The sequence below is a fragment of the Otolemur garnettii genome, unplaced genomic scaffold, assembly GCF_000181295.1.
Source record: "Otolemur garnettii isolate 467f Iridium unplaced genomic scaffold, OtoGar3 scaffold00123, whole genome shotgun sequence".
Lineage (NCBI taxonomy): Eukaryota > Metazoa > Chordata > Mammalia > Primates > Galagidae > Otolemur > Otolemur garnettii.
The window spans coordinates 1,950,530-1,968,326 of NW_003852518.1; the positions used below are offsets into that span (position 1 = coordinate 1,950,530).

At 37.3% G+C, this 17,797-nt stretch overlaps 1 pseudogene; it reads left to right on the forward strand.

Moving 5' to 3' along the window:
- The first annotated feature begins 17,011 nt into the window (after positions 1-17,011).
- LOC100952330 lies at positions 17,012-17,410 on the forward strand (annotated as a pseudogene).
- Positions 17,411-17,797: the final 387 nt, after the last annotated feature.

The window sequence follows — 17,797 nt, forward strand, 5'->3', positions numbered from 1 at the left end:
AGTGCCTGTCGGTAATTTCAGAAAATTCTTCACCTTCCTTATTTGAAGTATTTCTGTCCTTTCTCTCTTTTTCACCTATTGTTTCCAATTGCACTTACTTTGTTCTATTTGAAACATTCCCACAGCTCTTAAAGGCTTTCTTTTTAGATTTTTCCCATTCTTATTTCTTTTGACATTTCATTTTGAACTATTTCTATTTATCTGTTTTCAACTTGAAGTAACTCTTTCCTTTGGTTTACTGATGAGCTGATCATCGCTGTTCTTCTTTTCTATTACTTTGTTTTTGATTTCTGTCATTTTTAATCCATTCTTTCTCATGGTTTGCATCTCGTATGTGAGAGGTCCTACCTGACTTTGTGTGTTGCTTACTTTCTCCATTAGAGTACAGCCTTGGTTCTGGGGATATTGTAGACAGGATAAAATTTTATTGTCCCAGATTACCCTGTGCATTATAATGTTTGGCCCTATCTCTGGCCTTTCCCCCTGGAGTTAGCCTTCAACACTCACACCCAGCTGAGACTTGCTGCAGCAGAACCCTCACATTTTACCCTAGTTGTTTTAGTTTCCGGTCCTATCATCACACCCATGATCTGTATCCTATCTGAGTGTAGTTCTCATAATGGTTTTGTCTCTTCAGACTGAGTTTGGACTTGCCTTTTCATGTGTATCACAATTGTCAATGAAGGGTGAACACATTGTATAAAACATGAAATACTGAGGTAAATATTTTTAGGCTTAAAGATGAGCCCACCTTTCTCTCTGTTTAGACCTTAGCATGAGTGCTGGGAGTTAGGTTGGTTGTAAGTTTGTCATTGTACCAGAAACTTTCACATCACATAGTGAGGGCTTCCTCACTTACTTTGTTTCCTGGAGAGAATCTTTCTCTTACTGCACTCCTCTGCACATTCCAGGGAAGATTTAACTCAATGCTTGTTAGCATTAGTGGTAACAGGGGAAGGGATGGAGCCATCGCTGAGGTTCTAATTTAGCCTTAGTCTGAAGCAGGTGTTGTGACACGTGCTCCATTCTTTGCTCCTTAATGCTTGTCTCACGTAGATTTTTGCACCTTCACAAGGAACAGAGCTTATTTTTCTCCCCACTTACTTCCTAGCAATATTAGATTTCCACCAGTTTCCTCAGGTTATATTTTTGGTGCCCCACTCCCTGCAAAATCTTAACATTTTTATTCCTTAGGGGAAATCAGAAGCCAGTTCTGAGCGAATGTTGTTGGTGACCCCAATGCCTCTCCTCCAGCTGCAACAGGATTCTATTCCCAGCATCCTTGGAGAACTTCTCTACTGATTATGGCCTTTTCTCCTACAGAGAACAGGAGTCAGGGAGAGGTGGTGGTCAGTCCCCTTCCACAGCCTGTCTCATGGGAATGTTCTCTTGGGATTCTCCCCAATCTTCACATTGCCTCTTAGTGGGGCTCCCAGGGGAAAGGTCACTAGGGAAATACAAACTCTTCATGGCTCAGGCCTCCTGGGGATGCACATTTTTATTCCAACACACATTCAAACTTTAATGTCTGGAAAATCTTAACTTCATATTCTCGTTTTCCTGGTGTTCTGTGGCCCCAACCCCACTAAATGAATGCTCAGGCCTTGTTTGTATCTTCAAATGTGTGAGCCTCACCAGATGTCAGCTTAGCTGTTTGCCCAAAGACCTCAGTTTTCTTACTGACTCTAGAAAAGGCACTAATTTGCATATTATTCCAAGATTTTTCTTTCTGTAAGCATGACATTGACACCCTTTCCGATTGTCTACCTCTCTAACATTCTAAAAGGCTCATCAGCATTCTAAAAGAATATTTTAAATGAGTATTAAACTCTAAATTGCCAAGTTTTTAAATTGTTTTGCATTTAAAATTTGTTTTTTGTGTTGTCTTCTGGCTTGCATTGTTTTAGGTAAGAAATCTAGCAGTGATTCTTATCTTTGTTCCTCTGTATATAATGTAACCTTTTATACATGTGTATGACCACTTTTATAATTTTATTTTTATGTATTATTAGATTTCAGGAATTTGCCAATGATAAAATTCTGTGCTTTTGGATCATCAGATTTGGAAAATTTATGGCCATTATTTCTTCAAATAATTTTTCTGCCTCTTCTTTTTCCTCATTTTCTACTTTATATGTGTTATATATAGTATTCTCTCATAGTTCACACCAACTCTGTTTATTCATTGCCCTCCTTTTTTTGTTTCTCAACGTTTCTATTTGGAGTATTTGCAGTGTCCTGTCTTCAAGTTCACTGTTTCATGAAATTTTTATTTTATATGTTGCATCTTTTATCTCTAGAATTTGTGTATTGCTCTTGTTTGTGTCGTCAATCCATCTTGTGTACATGTATGCTTCTCTTTAAGTCTTTAACCATAACTTTCATAGCTGTTCAATGCCATTTAGTGGCCCTGTCTGCTCATGACATCCTGCCTGCCCATTTTGGCTCCACTGCTGCTGAGTCGTGATCTTCCTGCACGTGCATCACATTTTCCTGCTTCTTTGCATGTCTAATAATTTTCCATTGTATATTCAAGATTGAATATTCTAACATTCTAATTCTTTAGTGCTAATTTTTTTTTCCTTTCAGGCTTTTAATTTAGTGCATTTAATCAGCTTGAGAATTCCAAGGCCTTAAAAAGAAGTTGGTTCTGAGCAGCCTTCGGTCTCAGGCTAGACTGACCTTGGTCCTGTGATAGGAACTTTCTGGACAATCTTCTGAATTACCAGATTTCTCCCATCTCCCTGCTTAGAGCTGGGACATCATCTTATGGAAACTTTGTTTTTCCATTCACAGCTTTTCAGGAGTTGCTCTTTCTTTGACCTTGTGAATCCTGATCTGAATAGACATAGCTTAACACTGGATGGGGCCCTTATGCAGAATTTTGAAGTCTATTGTGAATCCCAGCTACCTGTATAACTTCAAATCCTAATTTGTCCCCTCATCTCAGAAACCTTGCTATGTTTCGTTTAGGCTTCCTATACCTGGGATAGGAACCTGGGCTTCCAGGTAAATCTAAGATAATCATGATGCTCACATTGTTTCCTTTTTTGTGGGATTACAATCCTGCTCTGCCTGTCACCTAATGTCTGGACACAGTTGTTCTGTACATTGCATCTAGTTTTCTAGTTGCTTATGGAGGGAATACTTGCCTGTTCACTTTTTCTGAACTAGAACTCCTAAAAGAATATTTGATTGCCTAGGGCACTGCATCTGTTTGCCTGATGCTCTCTGTCCTGCCAGCCTGCATGCTTCTTAATAGGAAAGCAAATTTGTTAATTACAAAAGGGTAAATCTGGTCTTCAGATCATAATTTCCTTAAATTCAAGACAGCTTACCTTTATCAATTACATGTCTTCTGTTAACAGGTTTTCTAAAATTGCTTTGGCTGTATCGTCTTTCTATCTGTAAGGATTTCAGGAGGGATAAAGGGCTTCTGTTATGAAAATCAAGGAGGCAGTGACACCTGTAATAACTTTCTATCTTCCTCTCCAGGCCTATACTGTCTTTCTGAAATGATCTTTGGAGCTCCCTGTCAATGTATAAAATTGTTCCAAGACCCCTTTTTTGTTTTATTTTTCAGATCCTCATATCACGTTAGAAGCCAGACAAGAGGTCATGCCATCTAGTTTAGAGTGCAGAGCAGCGAGCACAAACAAGGTTGGACAACTAAGTTGGCAAACTGCTCCTCGTAGAAAAAGTGCTGCATACCTCGTTGCTGAATATCACTATGGCCATTTTGAGGCACTCTCCTTGGAAGCTACACACGATGTCCACCCTTCAAAGGAATTTTGGGACTCTTTTTCTGGAATGGCCATCAGAATTGTACAAGAATACACCTGTGAACTTAATTATCTGACCTCCCACGACAACAGCTCTGGATGGCCATTCTAGAAAAAGAGTCCCAAAATGGGTCTGAAGAGTGGACTAGGTGCTGGTGTTGGTAGACAGCTTCCTAAGAGGAGTCCTTCAAAGGTGACCATAGTGATACTCAGCAATGTGGTATATAGCACTTTTTCTAGGATGAGTTCACTTTCCAAAGAAAGTTGAAGTTTCACTAATTCAGTGAAGGTCACTCACAGCTAGCAAGAGGTGCAATCAGGGTTTAGTTGAGGCATCCACACTCAAATCCATATTTTTAACCACTGTGCTCTATTGAATTCTATGTAGGTGAGGCTTTTCTCTGCTCCCAGACTATTTTTATGGGTGGCCTAAGCCCATTTAAAGGTTTATAGGAAGGACAGACGGTCTGTGCACTGAGGTGCTTCCTTTCATCCTGGTCTGCAGGTCTTTCTTGTCTCCCTCCTTCCCTTCTAAGTCTGTGTCTGATCAGCTTGTCTACATAGCTGTCTCACATTACTATACTGGGTTTTCCTGTTGAACAGGAGAATTACATGTGAATTGTGTTTAAAAGGAACAATTGCAACAGAACCCTAGGGAATAAATCATCAATTAAACACGTAGTTAAAAAAAATAAGTATAAAATTCAGTCAAAAAATAAAACACAAAAACTTAACAAAGTGCAAAGGAATGATTTGGGCATATGCAGTGTGTATATTCTCTTCCATAAGCAACCCAGCAACTTCAATAAATTCATTTTGAAGGAAAATGAAGCAATGATGGGAAACTCATTTCCTAGTTACCCTTCAACAGCTGTCTCAGGGAAATTTCCCTCTGATTTTCTATTGATAAAATTTCAAGTAAGTACAACATAGTTATAACTGCAGAGGTAAAAATCTCCCCAAACAGATGTCAAATGATTTTAATAAGGCATGTCTGTAATTCATCACTTTGCTATCACATTTCATTAAGGAAACCACTTTCACACATCTTCCCATTGTACAATGCTTTATATTGGTCTCTAGTGTTATAGTTTTTTGCCCATTTGTCCCCTGGTTTGTACATGTTGTGAAGTTTCATTGGAACTTTAGATCAAATTGAATAAAACATATATGATTAAGATAAATTTTAAATTTTAATGTCTTTAAAGTATTATATTTGTGATTATTGAGGCATATTGAGTAATGTACAACCCTAGGTTCAATATAACATGCAGTTAAAACAAATCTATCATTTGAATCACAAACAGGAAAATAAATTACTTATAATGCAAAACAAAATAAAAAACAGTGAAAAATTAGACAACATGTAATGGAGACATTTAGGAAAAATATGAACATTAAGATAATACTAGGCTCCCTTCCTTCCTTCCTTCCCTCTTTCCTTCCTTCCTTCCTTCCTTTTGAGACAGAGTCTCAGTTTGTTACCCTCAGTAGAGTGCTGTGGCATCACAGCTCACAGCAACCTCAAACTCTTGGGATTAAGTGATTCTCTTGCCTCAGCCTATGAAATAGCTGGGACTACAGGTACCTGCCACAATACCAAGCTACTTTTCAGAGACAGGATCTCACTCTTGCTCAGGCTGGTCTCTAACTCATGAGCTCAGGCAATTTACCCACCTCAGCCTCCCAAGTGCTGGGATTTCAGGTGTGAGCCACCATGTCTGGCCCCCTTTCATAAGAAAGAAAGACCTCATTTCTTTCTTATGAATGAGATACACTTACACAACAATATGAATTCCTATGTTATTTTAGAGGATTTTGGTATAATAGGTCAAAAGAAAAGCTTGAATTTCTGCTCTAATGATGGTTTCACTATTGCTATTTTTATTTTCCATTTACAAAAGTAATACCTATTACTGCAAAAAGTAGAAATATTTCACCAAAAAATTGGTCATGGTATTAGATCCAGATAATCACTGTTCATATGAGGCAGTCCATAGGTTATAAATGAGATAGGTTCTGTATTCTATAGGTTTGTTCTTAAGTTGAATATGTATGTAAGTTGGAACAGATACATTTACCTATTACCTATAACAGCCTCAATTTGTAAGTGTGAATGTAAGTTGTATGTCAGTCAGATATTGGTAACTTGGGGACCTACACCCCAGTCATTAGTGAGAGTTGTACCTAAGTCAGATATTAGAAACTCTGGGACTGCCTGTATGTTTTTTGTTTATCTTTATTATTTCTTTTTTAAAAATTAAATCATACCTGTGTACATTAATGCAATTATGGGGTACAATGTGCTGATTTTATAAACAATTTGAAATACTTTATGAAACTTGTTAACAGAGCCCTCACTGCATTTTCTTAGTGATTGTGTTAAGATGTTTATATTTTACACCTAATAGATTTAACATACACCCTTGTAAAATGCACCATAGGTGTGGTCCCACCAATTACCCTCCCTCCACCCATCCTTCCACTCCTCCTCCTCTCCCCTTCATCTTTCCCCTTCATTTTGGGCTCTAGTTGGGTTATAGCATTCATATGGAAGTGTGGGTCTTTATAAATTGGTTTCATAGTAGAGCTGAGTACATTGGATAATTTGTCTTCCCCTCTTGAGATACTTTTCTGAGAAGAATAGGTTACAGCTCCATCCATGTAAACATAAAGGAGGTAAAGTCTCCATCTTTTTAAAGGCTGCATAATATTCCATGGTGTACATATACTACAATTTATTAATCTATTCATGGGTCATTGGGCACCTGGGAATCTTCCATGAGTTGGCAATTATGAATTGGGCTACAGTAAACATTCTGGTACGTATATCTTTGTTATAAAGCGATTTTTGGTCTTCTGGATATATACCTAGTAGAAGAATTGCAGGATCGATTACAGGTCTATTTTTAGATCCCAAAGTGATCTCCAAACATCTTTCCAAAAGGAATGTATTAGTTTGAATTCTCAACAGCAGTGTAGAAGTGTTCCCTTTTTTCCATGTCCACATCAACATGTATGGTTTTGGGATTTTGTGATGTGGGCTGAATCTTACTAGAGTTAGATGATATCTCAAAGTGGCTTTGATTTGCATTTCTCTGATGATTAAGGATGATGAGGATTTTTTCATATGTCTGTAGACCGTGTGCCTGTCTTCTTCAGAGAAGTTTCTCTTCAAGTCCCATGCCCACAATGAGTTGGGAACACTTGGTCTTTTCTTGCTAATATGTTTGACTTTTCTGTGGTTTCTGGTTATTAAACCTTTGTCAGAACATGACCTGCAAATATCTTCTCCCATCCTGAGGGCTTTCTGCTTGCTTTACATACTGCATTATTAACTGTACAGAAGCTTGTTAGTTTGATGAGGTCCCAGTAATGTGTTTTTGGTGTTGCTTCAATTGCCCGAGGGGTCCTCCTCATAAAATATTCTCCCAGGCTAATTTCATCAAGTGTTTTCCCTGCACTTTCTTCCACTATTTTTATAGTTTCATATAAACCTTTAAATCTTTAATCCAGTGAGAGTCTAATTTTGTTAATGATGAAAGATGTGGGTCTAGTTTCAGTCTTCTATAGGTTGCCAGATAGTTTACCCAGCACCATTTGTTAAATAGGGAATATTTTCCCCACTCAATGTTTTTGATTGGCTTATCAAAGACCAAATGACAGTAAGTATCTGGGTTTATCTCTTGGTTCTCTATTCTGTTCCATACATCTACCTCTCAGTTTTTGTGCCAGTACCATGCTGTTTTGATCACTATCAATTTATGGTAGTCTGAGGTCTGGTAGTGTGATTCCTCTGGCTTTGTTTTTATTTCTGAGTAATACCTTGGCTATTCAATTTTTTTTCTGATTCCATATAAAATGAAGTATTGTTTTTTTGAGATCTTTAAAGTATGACAGTGGAGTCTTAAAAGGGATTGCATTATAATTGTATATTGCTTTGGGTATTATGTACATTTTAACAATGTTTATTCTTCCCAGCCATGAGCATAGTATGTTTTTCCATGTGTTAACATCTTCAGGTATTTCTTTTCTTAGAGTTTCGTAGTTCTCTTTATAGAGATTCTTCACGTCCTTTGTTAGGTAAACTCCCAAATATTTCATCTTCTTTGGCACTATTGTAAAAGGAATAGAATCATTGACTGTTTTTTCAGCTTGACTATTGTTGGTATATATAAAGGTTACAGATTTTTGTGTGTTAATTTTGTAAACTGAGATGCTGCTGTATTCTTTGATCACTTCTAAGAGTTTTGTAGTTGAAGCCCTGGGGTTGTCCAGATATACAATCATATAATCTCAGAGTGAAAATTTGATCTCTGACCTTATATTATTGATGATCTTTTCTTGTCTGATTGTGATGGTGCATACCATTGATGACCTTTTCTTGTCTGATTGTGATGGTTAAGAATTCCATTACAATGTTAAAAAGCAGTGGATACAGTGGGTAACCTTGCCTGGTTCCTGATCTGAGTCGAAATGATTTCAATTTAACTCTATTCAATACAATACTGGCTGTGGGTTTACTATAGATGGCCTCTATCAGTTTAAGAAATGTCCCTTCTATACCAATTTTTCTTAAGTGTTCTGATCATGAAAGGATGCTGGATATTGTCAAAAGCTTTTTCTGCACCCATTGAGAGAATATTATGGTCTTTGTTTTTTAATTTGTTTATGTGATGAATTATATTCATAGATTTAGGTATATTGAACCAGCCATGAGACCCTGTGATAAAACTCACTTGGTCATGTTGTATAATTTGTTTGATGTGTTGCTGGATTCTGTTTTCTGGGATTTTATTGAATATCTTTGAATTGATATTCATTAGAGATTTTGGTCTATCATTTTCTTTTCTTGTTGGGTCTTTTCTTGGTTTGGGCATGAAGGTGATGTTTGCTTTATAGAATGTGTTGGGAAGTACTCCTTCTTTTTCTATATTTTGGAAAAGGATAAATAATATAGGTACTAGTTTCTCTTTAAAGGTTTGGTAGAATTCTGATGTGAAGCCATTTGGTCCCAGACTTTTCTTTTTAGGGATATTTTGTATAGTTGATGCTATTTCAGAACTAGATATAGGCCTGTTCAACATTTCCACTTCATTCAGGCTAAGTCTAGGAAGGTGGCATGCTATTTCCTTCATATTTTCATATTTCTGAGAATAGAGTTTCTTGTAATATTCATTAAGGATTTTTTTTTTAATTTCTGAGGAGTATTTGTTATTTCATCTTTGTCATTTCTGATTGAGAAATTAGAGATTTTACTCTTTTATTTCTGGCTAGATAAGCTAAAAGTTTTATATATTTGATCGATAGAAAACCAACTTTTCAAAAAATCAAGTTTTTGATTTATTGATCTGCTGTATAATCCTTTTGTTTTAAATTTCATTTAATTATGCTCTAATTTTGGTTATGTCTTTTCTTCTACTGGGTTTGGGATTGGAATGTTCTTCCTTTTCCAGTTGCTTGAGATGTCCCATGAAGTTGTTAACTTCACCTCTTTCCGTTCACTTGAGTAAGGCTTTCAATGCTATAAATTTCCCTTTTAGGACTGCCTTTGCAGTATCCCAGAGGTTCTGGTAATTTGTGTCATCATTATCGTCTTGTTCCACAAGTTTGGTAATTTCCTTCTTAATCTTATCTATGACCCAGCTATCATTCAGCATATGGTTATTTAGCTTCCATATTTTTGTATGGGTATGCAGATTCCTGTTGTTACTGATTTCAGCTTTTATTTCATGATAGTCTGAGAAGATGCAAGGAATAATTTCTATTCTTTTAAATTTGCTGAGGTTAGACTTATGACCTAAGATGTGATCAATTTTGAAGTATGTTCTGTGGGCTGATGAGAAGAATGTGTATTCAGTTTTGCTAGGGTGAAATGTTTTGTAGATGTCTGTTAAATTAAATTTTTGAATGGTTAAGGTTAAGTCTAAAATTTCTATGCTTAATTTCTTATGAGAGGATCTATCCAACACTGCCAAAGGGGTGTTAAAATATCCGACTATTATGGTGTTGGATGAAATCAAGTTGCTCACTTTTGTTAGAGTTTTTCTTATAAATTGAGGCACATTCTGGTTGGGCGCATAAGTGTTAATAATTGGAATCTCATCATGTTGAGTGTTACCCTTAACAAATATGAAGTAACCATCCTTTCCCCCCCTTACTTTTGTTGGTTTAAATCCTATTGTATTGGTGAATAACATTGTAATACCTGTTTTTTTCTGCTTTCTCTTTGCTTGAATTATAGATGATCATCCCTTTACCCTGAGTCTATGTTTATCTTTTAAAGTAAGATGAGATTTTTGTATGCAATAGATATCTGGCCCGAGTTTTTGTATCCAGTCAACCTGTGCCTCTTTAGAGGGCAATTTAAGTTATTCACATTAATTGAGGTATTGATAACCCTGTTAGTACTTTGGGTATTGAGTTTTTTGAAAGTGCAGTGTGCATTTTTAATCCTTTCACCACTGTGGAATTTGGAATCTTCTCAAAAGTTTCTGAGTGAATTTATTTGGTGGTGGAGCATTGTGGTTGTCATTGTGAAGGGTGTGTCTGAGAATATCCTGGAGAGCTGGTTTAGTAATGGCAAATTTCTTCAACATATCTATGTCATTAAAGTATTTAATTTCTCCATCATAAATGAAAGTCATTTTAGCTGAATACAGGATCCTGGGTTGAAAGTTATTTTGTTTAAGGAGGTTAAAGTTCAATTACTGTCCTCTTCTAGCTTGAAAAGTTTCAGCAGAGACATCTGCAGTCATTCTAACACTCTTCCCCTTGTAGGTTATAGTTTTCTTATGTCTGGCTACTTGCAGAATTTTCTTCTTCATATTAACTTTGGTGAAGTTAATTATAATGTGTCTGGGAGATGCTTTATTTGGATTGAGTCAAGCTGGGGTTCTTAAGATGTCTGCTATCTGATTTTCAGAATCTCTTGCCATGTTTGGGAAGATCTCCTTGATTATCTCTTGGAGTGGAGCATCTGGGCCTTTCGAAGCAACCTTGTAACCTTCAGAATTCCTATAAAGTGAATTTTAGGTTTTTTGAAATTATCTCAGAGCTCTCTGAGAGAATGATCCATTTTTGCTCACCACTTCTCTTCTTGTTTGAATATTTGGGAACATTTAAAAGCTTTGTCTTCAATGTCAGAAATCCTTTCTTCTGCCTGCTTCATTCTGGTAATGAGGAATTATACTGTATTTCTCATATCTTGGAGGGTTGCAAATTCTTTTCTCAATGTGTTAAAATCTTTGGTGATTTTGTCTTTGAATTCATTAAATTTTTGCAACAACTTTTGAATTATTCCTAGAATTTCTAATTCCACCTTACTTCCATTCTGTTAATCTTATTTGCCATCCAAATTCTAAACTCGATTTCTGATATCTCAGCCATTTGTTTATGAATGGGATCATCTGGTGTGTCCGTCTTGTCATTACTTGGGGGAATTGATCTACTCTGATTATTCATGTTGCCAGAGTGTTTCTGCTGATTCCACCCATGATTATTTTTCACCATTTGGCTAGATGAGCAGATAAGGTGAAGTTGGGTTTGGGGCTCCTGGAGTAGTGTTTAACCAGCCCTTTGCCCAAGAGCTGGTACTGGTGTCTGTTTCTTTTCCCCTAGAGGTTTACAAAGTTCCCGTACAGTATTACAGCCTAAGACACTAGGGATCTGCTTGGTATGGTGGGGCTAGGTGGCTCTGTTGTGTATTCAGCTGGTCTCTGTCCAATCATAGTGAATCAGTAATTCTGGTTTGAAGTCTCAGCTATGGAGAAATACAAGCAACTAAGACACCCCACCCCCTACAGGCAACAACTGGAAAAGGAAAATCAGACCTTCCCATAGCAACACAACCAGTGTACCATCTTGGATGTTCCTCAGGTGACTGGCCCAGGTCAAGAGTTCCAAATCAATTGTCCCAGTCAGCACAAAGTCTCAAGTGGGAGTGTTCATAATGTCTCCAGCATGTAGATAGCAGGGGTCTGCTGGCAGCTCGAGTATGGCTCACTTTGGTGCTCTGTGGATTGTAAATGGCCCACCCAGCAAATGAGTTATTCTAGGGAGGTTGATACCTTTCTCCCCACCTTGTACCTCTGTCACACCCAGTCACTGGTAACCGCAAAGGGCTGTGGCCCAGTTCCCTTCAATGAGCAGATATGCCAGGGGTTTGTACCTGCTTAAATCACAGGGAGATCTACGTCTTCTTGGCCAGGCCACTGCACTCTGTCACCAGCTGGCAGGGGGAGCTGCAGCCTGACTACCTCGGGTGGGGTGGGGTGATTCATTTAGTTCCAGCCCAACACCAGATTGATGTTGTTGCCACTTATATTCTCACAGAATTTGTGTTCCTGTCTGGATGTATTCCAGTGTGGGCCAGGCTTTGTTTGAGTTCATAGAAACTGTGACTCAGCCCCTCCCTGTGCCACTGCCACTGTACCAGTTCTCACGGAGCTGGTATCTCTGTCTTTGCTGCTCTCTGTTTTGGGGTGGGTGTGGTTAGAGTTCACAAAGGGCTCTCAGTTCATGCCCCTCCCTGAGCTGATGTCACTGTCATACCTGCTTTCTCCTAGCTATGTTCCACCAGGGGCTGGGTGCATCTTGGGCTCACAAAAGCAGAAATTTTGACTCAGCCTGCCCTATGAGTATGCTGCTTCTGGGTGTGTATATTCTAGTCTCCATCCCCACCATGCTCCACGTAGGCAGGTACTGCCTCAGGCATGCCCTTTGATCACAGGGCCTGAGTTTCTGTGGCTGCTACAGAAACTAGAGTAGAGGGCTGACTCCCTCTGGTTGCTAAGAGAGATGGGAACTATTTCTCCAAAATTTCCCCAGGGGGTTGAGCCCTGTTGTTCCTGCCATCACAGCTGCTGCTGGTGCTGCGCTGTGCTACAGGGCACCATTTCTCCCTCTCCCACTTGGCTCCCTTACTCTACAGTCCCTGCTTTACACCCATGCCAGTGATTCAGCACAGACTTGTAACAACTCATACCTTGTCCATACCTCTTGAGAAAATGCCCAAGATTATGGACTCTGTGGGGAGCAGGCTTCCAGACCTTGGGGTGGGAATGGAGGGGAGTGCTGTGAGTTCAGAATTGTCAGTAGAGTATATGTTCAGTTTTTTGCCTGGCAGGAGAGTGCCATGGCACACTAGTGGGTCCTCTCTGGGGAAGGAGATCCAATCTTTAGTAGCTCTCCCATGGAATAGAAAAAGAAGAGATCTTTACTCTGGTTGTTTGTTTGTAGAAAGTACACTGTGAGCTATTCTCATGGTGGAGGGGACTCCTGTTTGCTTGGCGATGTTTTTGTACCTATTGTTTGTTTCCTTGGGGCTGCAGCTCACTTCAGCAAGGGTTATCTGCACTCTTCAGTCTTCTCTCTTGGCTCAGCTCCAAACCATCAGCTTACTTGATAAACTTCTGTCCTTTAATTCTCCTTCTGGATGGGAGCCTCTGTGGAAAGCTGGCTCCATTTGGCTATATTGCCTCCTCCATATTTTTATTATTTCTTTTATATTCTTATATAATTTTTCATTGTTGAAAATTTCAAGCATACATTAAATAAAAAATAATGATATAGTGAATGCTCATGGTCCCATTACTCAGCTTTAACAGTTTTGAACCCAACTATTTTCTCTATATCTTTCCCCCTCCCACTGGATTATTATTTTTTTAAGTTTCATACGGATTCATCCATAAGTGATTTAATGTCTATTTATAAGAGAAGTTTTAATTTTTTTCTTAGTTTAGTATTATATTTGTGTAAAACGTTTACATGTGACCAAAAGATAACCATAAAAGAATGTGCCTTCAGAAAAGTTACACAAATTCTCTCCACTACTATACATTTTCTTTCCTTTCCATGTGAAGAATCATTGTCAATAGCCTATGAATTATCCTTCATTTTTAAAAAAATGTTGGCAGATGCATACCTTGTGCATACATTATTTTCTGAATATGTCAATTTGCTTTTGCTATACATCTCCCAAAGTGGGATACCTTGACTACAATGTGATTCACATGAAATTTTGCTGGATAGTAACAAATTCTCTTCTGCACAGTTACTACTTTGTAGGGAGTTCCTGTTTTTCTACAGCTTTAACCATCAGATTATGTGGTCAAACTACTGCACAAGAAAGAAATATCTCAGTTTACTTTTTATTTCTGAAAATTTATCAATGCTTAATATGAAGAAAAAATTACAAACCATAAGTTTTCAGTTCAATGTTTTTTCATAAAGTGAGCATACATGTAAAATCAGCCCGTATTAAGAACTGGAGCTATAGCACCTCAGAAACCCTATTCAGAAACTTCATCCACCCCAAAGTAACTATTACATTAACTTCTGAAAACCTAAATTTGTTTTGCTTATTTTTACACCATTACCTGAATGAAATTATATAGTAAATGATATTTTATTTACACTAATTTATTTTTTTGCTAACTATTGTGTTTTGTGGGACTTATCTTTGAGGCAACTTGTAATAATAGTTCTCACTTCTGTATAATATTCCAATATATGGAAGAATCATAACTTATGCTATCTTTTATAATACTATGATATGTCTCATTTTATTTTGTATGAAGATTGTTGCTATGACCAATCTTATATGATTTCTTCCTTAATATATATACACTTCTGCACAATTTTCATATACATGTGGCATTAAACTAAAAATTACCAGGTATTCCAAAACACAGGATTGTAGACCCAAAACTAAGAGCATAGAGACAAATTCACTGCTGATGTGGGTATTGTCTTGATGAGAAAATTATTTTAAAAGCTATGATTGGCTCGGTTCCTGTAACTCAGCAGGTAGGGTGCAGGCTACATACACTGGTTTGAACCCAGCCTAAACCTGCCAAACAACAATGACAAGTACAACAAAAAAATAGCTGGACATTGTGGCAGGTGCCTATAGTCCCAGCTACTTGGAAGGCTGAGGCAAGAGAATTACATAAGCCCAAGAGTTTGAGGTCACTGTGAGCTATGAAGCCACAGCACTCTACCCAAGGTGACATAGTGAGACTCTGTCTCAAAAAACAAAAACAAAAACAAAAAAAAACAAAAGCTATGATTACAAAATAAACAGAGGAAAGAGGGATAAAATATTTATAACTGAAGAAATTTGCTATATAATTGAAATATATGAAGGGTGCCAAAAAATGTATACATATTTTAAGAAAGGTAAGATTGCACTAAAATTGTAATGTTCAATATACAATGATAACAAAAGGAGAATCCAAGTCACATTTGACTTCTGGAATTGTAAGAGGTGTTCAAAGTGATTGCCATCAGTGTCCAGATACTTCAGCCTAGAAGTGACCAAGTAAGTGTTCACTTGTGTGCATGCCATGTCAATTTATTCCTGAAGTACCCTCAGTATAGTCAGGTTTTCTAGAGCACACCACATCCTGTGAGGTTTCCCATACATGTCCTCCATTTTTGTACTTGTATACCATTCTGAATTTCAAATACCACTTCAAAACGGACTTGTGTCCCCGCCATGACAACCACACTTCCACGTTTTCTTTGACCATCCTGCACGTCACCCTGTGAAGCTAGCATTCATTTCATTAATGCCAACCTGGGAGTGAATCTCAGTATACATTGCTACTTTAATTCAATTCAACTTAGAAAAGTAATACATAGATAACATCTCTTAAAATGCATATGTTTTCGGCACCCCAGTCTATAAAAAATTAAATGTTTATAACTGGAAAATGCATTATATATACTGGTAATTGAGAACTCAACTGATGGGTTTATCAGCCTACTATACAACAGAAAATGGAGTGTAACAGAAGTGAAATACAGATCAAAAATACCCAGACTAAAATAAGCTAAAAAAGGAAAAGGAATATGTTTTACTGAAATTAGCTACAGAAAACATGACTTCCATTAACATGTAAATTCAACATCATTCTTTAATGCTAGCCAAAGTAATAAAAAAAAAGAAAGAAGAAGTTTATAGGCTAAGAAAGACCCCCAAATGTGCACTATTTAAGGTAACAGAATTGAATTCATAGAAATCCAAACAATCAGGTTTATAAGTGAATTTTGCAAAATTGCTGGATATGATATCAACATAAAATCAGTATTTCCATGTACCAGCAACAAATAAAAGACAACAAAATCATGATAATATTGGAAATCATTATATTTTTAATTTATAATTATTATAAAATACATATGGAATCTCTACCCTGAAAACTATAAATATAATACAGAGATTGAATGAGTAATAAATAGGTCTATCAATTTCCATCAATAATTGGAAAACTTGAAATTATAATTATAGAACTTTTCTTCATGTTGATCCATGAAATCAGTGCAGTCAATTCCAACCAAATTCCCAGTAAATTTTTTCTGTAGAAATATAAGTTAATTTTAAAATGCATGTAAATTTACAGGGTTGAAAGTAGCCAAGACAATGTTGAAGAGACAGAAACTTACCATATCATGTAATTTCTAAAAAAGTTTATTGTGGTTTAAAAAAATAACATAAAATTATCATCTCACTCATGTTTATTTGCAGTTCAGTAATGTTTGTTATGTATATTTACATTGTTGAATTGTTCCAATGTCTAGAACTTTCTCATCTTAGAAATCTGAAACTCTATACCCATTAAATTTTTTAAAAAATTCTCTTTTCTCCCTTTTCACTGCTCCCTGGTGATTATCATTTTACTTCTGTTTTTCTGAACTTGACTACTTTGGATACCTCATATTAGTGGAATTGTGGAGTAGTTGTATTTTTGGTCCTGGCTTATTTCACTCAGCACAGTGTCCTCAAGATTCTCACACACTGTAGCATGTGACAGAATTTCTTTCCTATTGAAGGCGCAATATTGTTCCATTCCATTAGTCCATTGATGGAAATTTGGGTTGTGTCTGCCTCTTGGCATGAACATGAATGTACAAATATCCTTCAAGACTCTACTTCAATTCTTTTGGACTTATATCCAGAAGTGGGACTTCTGAATCATGTGGTAGTTCTATTTGTTTTGGGGAACCACCATAACTTTTCCCACAGTGGCTCATACCATTTTACAATCCTACAAACAGTGTAAAAGGGTTCCAGTTTCTCTACCTCCTCACCGACATTTGTTGCTATTTTCTTTTCTTTTTTATGACTAGCCATCCTGCTCTTTTGCTGCACCTCTGAGTATGGCAGAAGTAGAGGCTTGGGTGGGTTCAAGATTCAGCTTCACTAGCAACCCACCACCATGACCATGGTGTTGGAAGGCATTGCTGCTGGAGGCTTAATGAATGTTAAAGCTGCATTAGAAGAGGTGCTGAAGACCACCCGCATCTACCAGGGTCTTGCACGTGGAATTCATTAAGCTGCCAAAGCCTTAGGCAAGCCTCAAGCCCATCTGTGTGTACGTGCATCCAACTGTGATGAGCCATGTATCAAGTTGGTGGAGGCTCTTTGGGCTGAACATCAAATCAACCTAACTATGGTTGATGACAACAAGAAAGTAGGGGAATGGGTGGGCCTTTGTAAAACTGACAGAGTGGGGAAACCCTGTAAGGTGCTTGGTTGCAGTTGTATAGTAATTAAGGACTAAGGCTAAGAGCCTCAGACCAAGGATGTCATTGAAGCTACTTTCAGCAGAAGAAATGAATAAATAACACTTTGGCTCATGAAAAACCAAAACCAAACAAACAACAACATCAACAACAAAAAACTAAACTAGCCATCCTAACAAGTGTGAGGGGAATCACATAGTTTTTAAGGTTACAATATTTAATACTGTATGATATTGGCAAAGACAAGTAGAATTTCTCAGTAACGATTCTAGGAAAACATTCTTCGATATTGGAATACTGGCTTTATGGCCGATACACTTAATGTTGAAATGCAATGAGAAAATAGCGTTCTTTTCAATTAACTGTGTGTGGGTTGATTGAATACCCACTTGGCAAGGCAGCAGTCCTGACCTCTGTCCTATACCAAATACACAAAAATCATCCATTCCAAATAGATTGCTGTTCTAAATGTAAAACTTTTAGAG